A 7,330-nucleotide genomic window follows, 5' to 3' on the forward strand; every position below is an offset into this window, starting at 1 on the left:
AAGATTCATTAAGAAAAAACAATAGAATGGGAAGCAGCAGTCATTGGCTCCAGATTCTTAACTCTTCAGTCTGCTCGTCCACAATAAGCTTTGTGGTGTGCCGCAGATTTTAATAGTCTAACAATCTTTTTCTTCTATTTTTTTTTAATTCCTTTTCTTAAAAAGATGGTTGGTTGGCTTTGAATGCTGGAATATGCAAAGCCATATGAAACACTGGCCATTTCTTTGTGTTTGGGTGTACATTTCTGTATGTCATGATATTTCCACACGCACTGCCTTCCTGGCATGAAAATGTTTATTGCGCTCATTAGCTAAGAGGGTATCGGCACTGGTCCAATGAACACAGATCTGCCTTCTGATTTCAGCCATTAAATTGCAATGGGATTCACAAGCTTAACATTGTGGGTGTGAGAATAATAAAATGGAACTCCATCTTTAGCCCAGTTACCATGGATGCAGTTAAAGGTCATGGTGGCAGCTGCTAACTAGTTGCCTTTTGAGCAATGTTCCCCTCTGCTGTGCATTTTTTTTTTCCAGCACTTCCCTAGCTATAAGTCAGTCGTGGAATACCTTCACTACTTTAGTGGCACACTAACCTCCTCTTTAAGACAATGAACTTCTGTTTTTCCAGACAACCTTTGCCAGGGCCCTCCACTTTTATTTACATAATACAGGAAGGCTACGGAATCAAAAAGTAAAAGCCTCAATAGAAATACACGTGGCTCTTGCTGTGGCATCCTGAATTACTTTCTTATTTTCTCCACACCGCTCTACATTCCCCAACCCGAAGAAAACAGTGTATTGTAAATTCCCATCTCCGTTTAAACTGGTAATGGGTTCAGCCACTGATGCATTCATTGCGAGAGACATCAACTTCTTCATTCGGCCCCAAGTCCTAGGAGTTAATTCCGTGTACTGCATGAGGTGTCAGGGTAATTACTGCTGATCAGCCCTATTTCTTTGCACTGCCTGGCTTCTCGCCCCCCTCCCCACTACAAACGCAGTGCCGCTCCCCCCCCCTCGCCCCCCATCACAGACGCATCACCACAGCACTGCAACGCTTAAGTTCAGCCAAGCTTCTTAATCCAAAAGGTTTGGACAATGTTGGATTTGCAAAGAGAAGCGAGGGAGAGGAGGAAAATTAAAGGTAGCCAAGCAAAATAAAGTACACGGCAAGAAACGGAAAGCAATACAGAATATTCCTGATGTCAACACTTCATTTCAATAGATTCTAAAACTCTTGGGATTTTTTTCTTTTCCCCAGAGCCTTGCCTCAAGCAACCTCACTACAAGCTCACTACAGGGCCGTGTTTTGAAATATTTGAGAGGGTACATTGCCTAAAAAGAAACATTTTGGGAAAACTTACTGGGTTTTGTTGTTGTTGCTGTTGTTGTTCTTGCTGTTATTCTGTTTAGCTGTGCCATAGCTATGTGTAGCTGTGTAAGCCAGAATACAAAGAAATTTACTGAAAAAAAAAATGTTGTGCTTCTCTATTTTAAACATACATTTATATAACGTGTCATTTCATAAAAATAAATTAAGTATTATATGAGCCAAATGTTTCAATTCCACACAAGAGTGGTTTCTAGGACTCTTGGCAGGGTGCCACGATATTCGTTTTTATTTCAAACACAATGTGAAGTCTTTAATTTTAACATACTTGGTAACTATAGTGGTTAGAAGGCATTTGCTGTACTAATTCACCCGCATCCTCTCCTGATTCTGCAGAGGATTCACTCCGGAACAGAAAAATACGTTGATGAAAAAAATTACTATTAATTTTGAAACCAGACACCGGGACGTGATGCCCCAAATTTGTGACTCTGTTTTTGGTCCCTGGCTTCTGAGTTCAATAACATCCAACTATTAATACAGAGGGTGGATGATATCAGGTCCACTGCCACCCGAGGCCAATTTCCAGCTTGGATCCTTGCTTTATAGCTGAGACAAGAAAGGTTCCCCTTGGGCCAATGACGGGAGCCTTTCCGTGTCTGCCCAATTTGATAGCAGCCAGGTCCTGGGCCAAATTCACACACAACTCCTTCCTTCTCTGCAGTCACACTGGCCAAGAGTCAAAACTGGACATAGACAAGGAAACCGGAAAGACCTAGACCCCCTCGAATCTGCCATACCCCCGCTAGAAATGGGCAAGGCTGATCCTAGTAAGAGGGGACAGTGTGGTATTGACAAGTCCATACGTGAATCCACACATGCCCAGAAATGGTCCTGGGCTTCCAGTGACCTCAGTGGCAGAGTAATATTTTTTCATTAAAGGGGTTGGGTGGAGGTGGCAGGAGAAAGAAGTGGCTTTCATTTGCTGGGCGGCTGTATTATGGGGACACCACAATAACATGTTTCATGCGATCACAGAGACTTCAGCTCTTCTCTTCCGACGCTACACTTCAAATCAGAGAATTTCTTCCTGTGCCTTGTTTACTGTTGATATTTTCTGGCTGATTGGAGAGGGATGACATTTTGACAATTTACTGTAGCAGTAAGCACTGTACAAACAAAAGGTGCTGATGAGAACTGGAACCCATTATTATGTAAATGACGGCTGAGTAACACAGAATCCATCTCACAGCCACCATCATTGAGACCAGTTTTACTCAATGATAATAATTTTCATGATTGCAGACTTCAGAGTGATCAGAAATACTCTTTAGCTGTTGCATTTATCGACTGCTGGTACTTGACCCTTAATTAAATTCCGAAACTTTTTTATATAATAAAGTAAAATACAGCTGACATTTCTGTTCAAACAAAGAGGCTCAGACACAGAGCGGCCAAATAAGATAAAGGTGTTTCAGACTTACCTCTCTGTATTTATAGTAAACACAATTGCACGGTGTGTTTTGAGAGGGAGCCTAAAGTTTAAAATGCAGATGTGCATTTTCAAGTGATTTCAATTCTGTGCCTGGGCTCTCTGCCTTCCTTAAATGATTCAAAAATCTCTCTGCATGCAGACTCATCCCGGACACGTCATTAAAAAAAAAAAATCTTCTTGAAAGACATTTAAATGAGCTCTGAAAATAAGTTTTGTGCATTCTTTAACTCTTCCATCTTAATATCTGGACAAATCAAAGCTCGTCCTCAAAAGTACACCAGTTAGGAGACACTGTGGCAGTTTAGTGAGCTCTCTGGGTTTGTAAAAGTCTATTCTCACCACAAATTTGTTCTTGTCTTCAAAAGAGAAAGCCAGGGCAAGTTTCAAAATAGTGTTTTGACATTGATAAAGGAAATTGATTGACTTAAACAGATATCTAGCTGAAGCTATGGAGTCCCACACCGGACAGGTATAGGATTATGTATGTATGTATGTATGTATGTATGTACGTATTTATTTATTTATTTATTTATTTATTTATTTATTTATTTATTGTTGGATGGCTGAAGCAAAAGAGCCTTTGGCTAACATGGTCTTAGCCTCTTGAACCTGGGCCAGTGCTCTAAAGCATTGATTTATCTTGGAGTCCCTTCACTGTTTCAGGGCAGTAGGGAAAAATGATCTTCATCGTGAATATGTTAATAAATACAATCCAGCTTAAAGGGGGCAATTGTGTGAGGCAGGCTTTTTTTTTTTTAATATTTCCTTAGATATAACCCTTTCTAAGTAGGCAGCTCACAAAGGCAATGAGCTAAGAAGGTAATTACTTAAGTGCATTTCACGAAGGGTAGAAAGATGATTGTGCCACATTAAATAACAATTGTGTCCTTAATGATGTGTTGGGTTATAATGCAAACATCCCTCCACCCTCAGAGGCTGGTGGACCTTCCTAATGACTCTGGGGGCTCGCATCCTGCGCTACACCAGGCTTTCAGAGCCTATGTAAACATGAAGGGAGAGGTATATTCTTTTTTTGTTTTCAAACTGCACAGCCTACAGCTGCATGCCCATTGACAAATTAGCTATAAATTACTAAACTACTTCACTGGAATGTAAACAGGGCTGCGGCTTCATAGCTTTAAAAAAAAAAAATCAGAAATGGATTAGTCTTTCCAGATACTTCGACTCTGGGATACAAGTTTCTAGCAGGTTCCTTATTGGTTATGTTGATTCATTCTGATTTCAGAAAACCAAGAGAATTGAGGGGCACGGGGGCAGTGTTATTTAAATCTTTTTCTTTTTCTTTTATTGAAGAAAGTATAACTTAGCATTTGGTATGACTCTTGAATAGAAATAGGGGACAGCATGGTAGGACATTAGGTCTCATACACTGTGAGCATCACAACCACGGACTTTATTGTAGGAACAAAGAAGAGAGGCTACTGAACACAGCCATGCCTGTATTGGGCTTCACCTGGCTGCTGCCTCACTTAGGGGACAGCTCTTCAATTTGATGTAAGTTGAAAAAACATTAAAGGCAAATACTCCTCACCTATAACATTCTGCATTCTCCTTAGCTGTGGTTCTAAAAATTGTTTGACCCACAATCTGCAATAATTTCTTTCTGTAGACACACATCTCAGATCTCCACAAGGTCACTCATTTCTCAATGTTAGTGTTTAAAAAAAATGAGTAATAAGGTTTAAATAAAATGCACCAAATGTAATAAACCATTCAAACATTGAGAGGATACTTTGTGTTAAATTGTAATGACTTGATTAGCATTTTTAACCACTGCAGAGAACGAAGATATAGAATATCTGGAACCAGAAACCCTTCTAAAAGTTTACTCGAAATGTGATTTACTATAAGAACTCAAATAAACAAATTTCTTATTTTTATATTTCTTTGTTATCCCCATGGAGTGAAGACTGTTTTACAGTACTAGAAACCTGCTTCAGAGAGACTCCTGGGCCAGAAGGAAGCCCACGCTGGATGCTTCATGTCATACCTCATGAATGTTTCCAGTCCAGTTTTGCTAATGCCTTCCCACCTTTAGTCCCTCACCATGAGTGCCTGAGAGGATCCAGGAGCCTGGCTTTGACGATCTGACTCCCAGGTCCACCTTCAGCACGAGAAGTAGCAACAGACCTCTGTGTCTGAGTCCTGGTTCCAACCATGTGAAGCCCAGGTTCGTTATCTCCTCAGCCCCAGCAGAACAAAGAGCGTATACCTCTGCATTGTCTGTCTGCAAACCAAAGCTTATTTTACCACTGGAGTGAAGCTCAAAGGGAGAGACTGACCAGTCAACACCGAAGCCAAGATGTCGCAGTCCACCCTCCTCTCCCCGAAAGGAGCACTACAATGTGATGGTCTCTGTGGTGACTCCTCCCTCAGATAATAATCCTTCCAACCCTCAGGTGGCAGGTGTGTGGATGTCACCTAATTTAATTGCTATAGTGAGCAGTTTGTCTGGGCCCAAATAATTCAGTGTTCCCTGTCCATTTTACAGGCATGGGGAATAAAATGAGTAATGTAAAAATAACCTAAAGCTATGATAGCTAGAAATCGCAGAAACGTCCAAGTATACTACTACTTGAGTATATGGGTAGCAAATATCTCAAAATGCTTCCTACTTTGCTTGGCTCATGGCCACCCAAGAAGCATTGTCAAGTGGGAGGAACAGAATCTGTGGTACTTGAATCTGTTTTCTGAGGATACGAACCAACTCAAGCATAGGTTGCTTGTGCTGTGGTTTCTAAGAGAAACACACTTAAGTTACAATAGCCATTGTAAAAGGTTGATCATAGTCAGGATGCTGTGCCCAGCAGATGGTTTGTGTGAACTTCTTGGAACAAACCTGGAGGTTGGGTTTCTGCTGTTTCCACCCTGATTTTATAGAGTAATTTGAGTGTCTCAAAGCCAAGTGACTTGCTTGATGCCACAGAGCTGGCAAAGGGAAGACCTAGATCTGGACCTAGTTGGGTCCTTCAAGATTACATCACTGAACTAGCTGCCTACCTGCTACAAAAGCTGTGACCATACGAAAAGCCTCAAGACAGGTGTGACCGTAACAGATAGTAACACACCTATCTTGAAGGCCTCCATTTACTCCTTTAAGATAAGATGTTTCTGTCTTCTCGTGATAGATAAACAAATTTCCAGTTAGTATGAACAGTTTTTCTCCTATCTTCCCACTTAAATACCCTAAATGCAGCCTCAGTCTAGTGGCCTGCATGTACCTATGTTTAATGATGCGCTATGCAGGGGCAAAATTCATTCCCTAACTTCTGGATGTTAGCAAGCAGATTCATATGTAAGATACTTGGGAAAAAAAAAGAAAAATTCTCTTCTTAAAGCACTTCAAGAAAAGATATGAAGTGTTGCTACAGATAATTAATAAAGCCAGGCATGGGGCTCCTTCCCACCTTTGACCATTTATATTCCCAGATGAAAGACACACACACGGCCTCCATATTTAAGTATGCCTCATGCAGCACAATAGCTGGGAGATGCCTACCCTCCATGCTACTAGGATCTACCCCCCATCAATAACCCAAGTTATTACTTACTATGCTTCATCTAGGCTGATCTTAGCTCCAGCCAAGCAACCCTCTGTGCCGTGTTCTGTTGTCCCTGAGGCCATGATGACTCTTCTTGCTTCTCTATCCCATGGCCACTCCTGTCTCTTCCTTTCTCCTACTCCTGCACATTCTTCAAGGCCTGGTGGCTCTCTCCTTCCTGCTCCTTCCTCTTTGTCCCAACCACGGGAAACCTAAACCTTATCTATGTCTCTTCTCCCCAGCTATTGGCTGCTGGCATCTTTATTTATCAATCCGAATTAACTGAGGGGCAGGGCCCCTCAGTATCTTAGGTGTGGATTCTCTTGTGCAAACCATTTTAGGGGACTCAAATCAACATTAGAGTACAAGCAACATTAAGCCAGACCCACTACAATAAAACATTAAGATAAAATACACAGCATATAAAACACTGCTGCCACATTAAGAATTGCAAGGTTGCTCATTGAAAATGTGTGTTTTGTTTTGTTGTGTTTTTCTCCCATCTTTAAATCGGTATCTCCTAGAATCCTGCTCTGTGTTTCCCATCAAAACTGCTAGAAGGCCCACTTTCTCCTTACACCTTTAGAAGCATACAACAGGACATCTCTCCTCCGTCCCAGACAACCAACCCTACAATGGAGACTACTTTGGCAACGTCTATGGAGACCCTGCTAGCCTGCAGCTCCCCTGGGTCTTATATGAAAATGAGCCTCTTCAGGATACAGACGAAAGCCCTGTGCTCATAGAACACCAAAGACACTTTATTTTCTTACACAATGATGGTCTCAAACCATATTCCCAGGAGACATAGAGAGGGTTATGGAGCAGAAGGTTTAAAAGGAGGACCTATGGGCACGCTCAGTGGAACGCAGAGGATAGTAGAGCAAGCTGAGACACGGACCAGCTGGGCTGTTGCACCTCTCAACTCGGCTCCAAATA

This window comes from Mus musculus, chromosome 1 (genome assembly GCF_000001635.26).
Source record: "Mus musculus strain C57BL/6J chromosome 1, GRCm38.p6 C57BL/6J".
Lineage (NCBI taxonomy): Eukaryota > Metazoa > Chordata > Mammalia > Rodentia > Muridae > Mus > Mus musculus.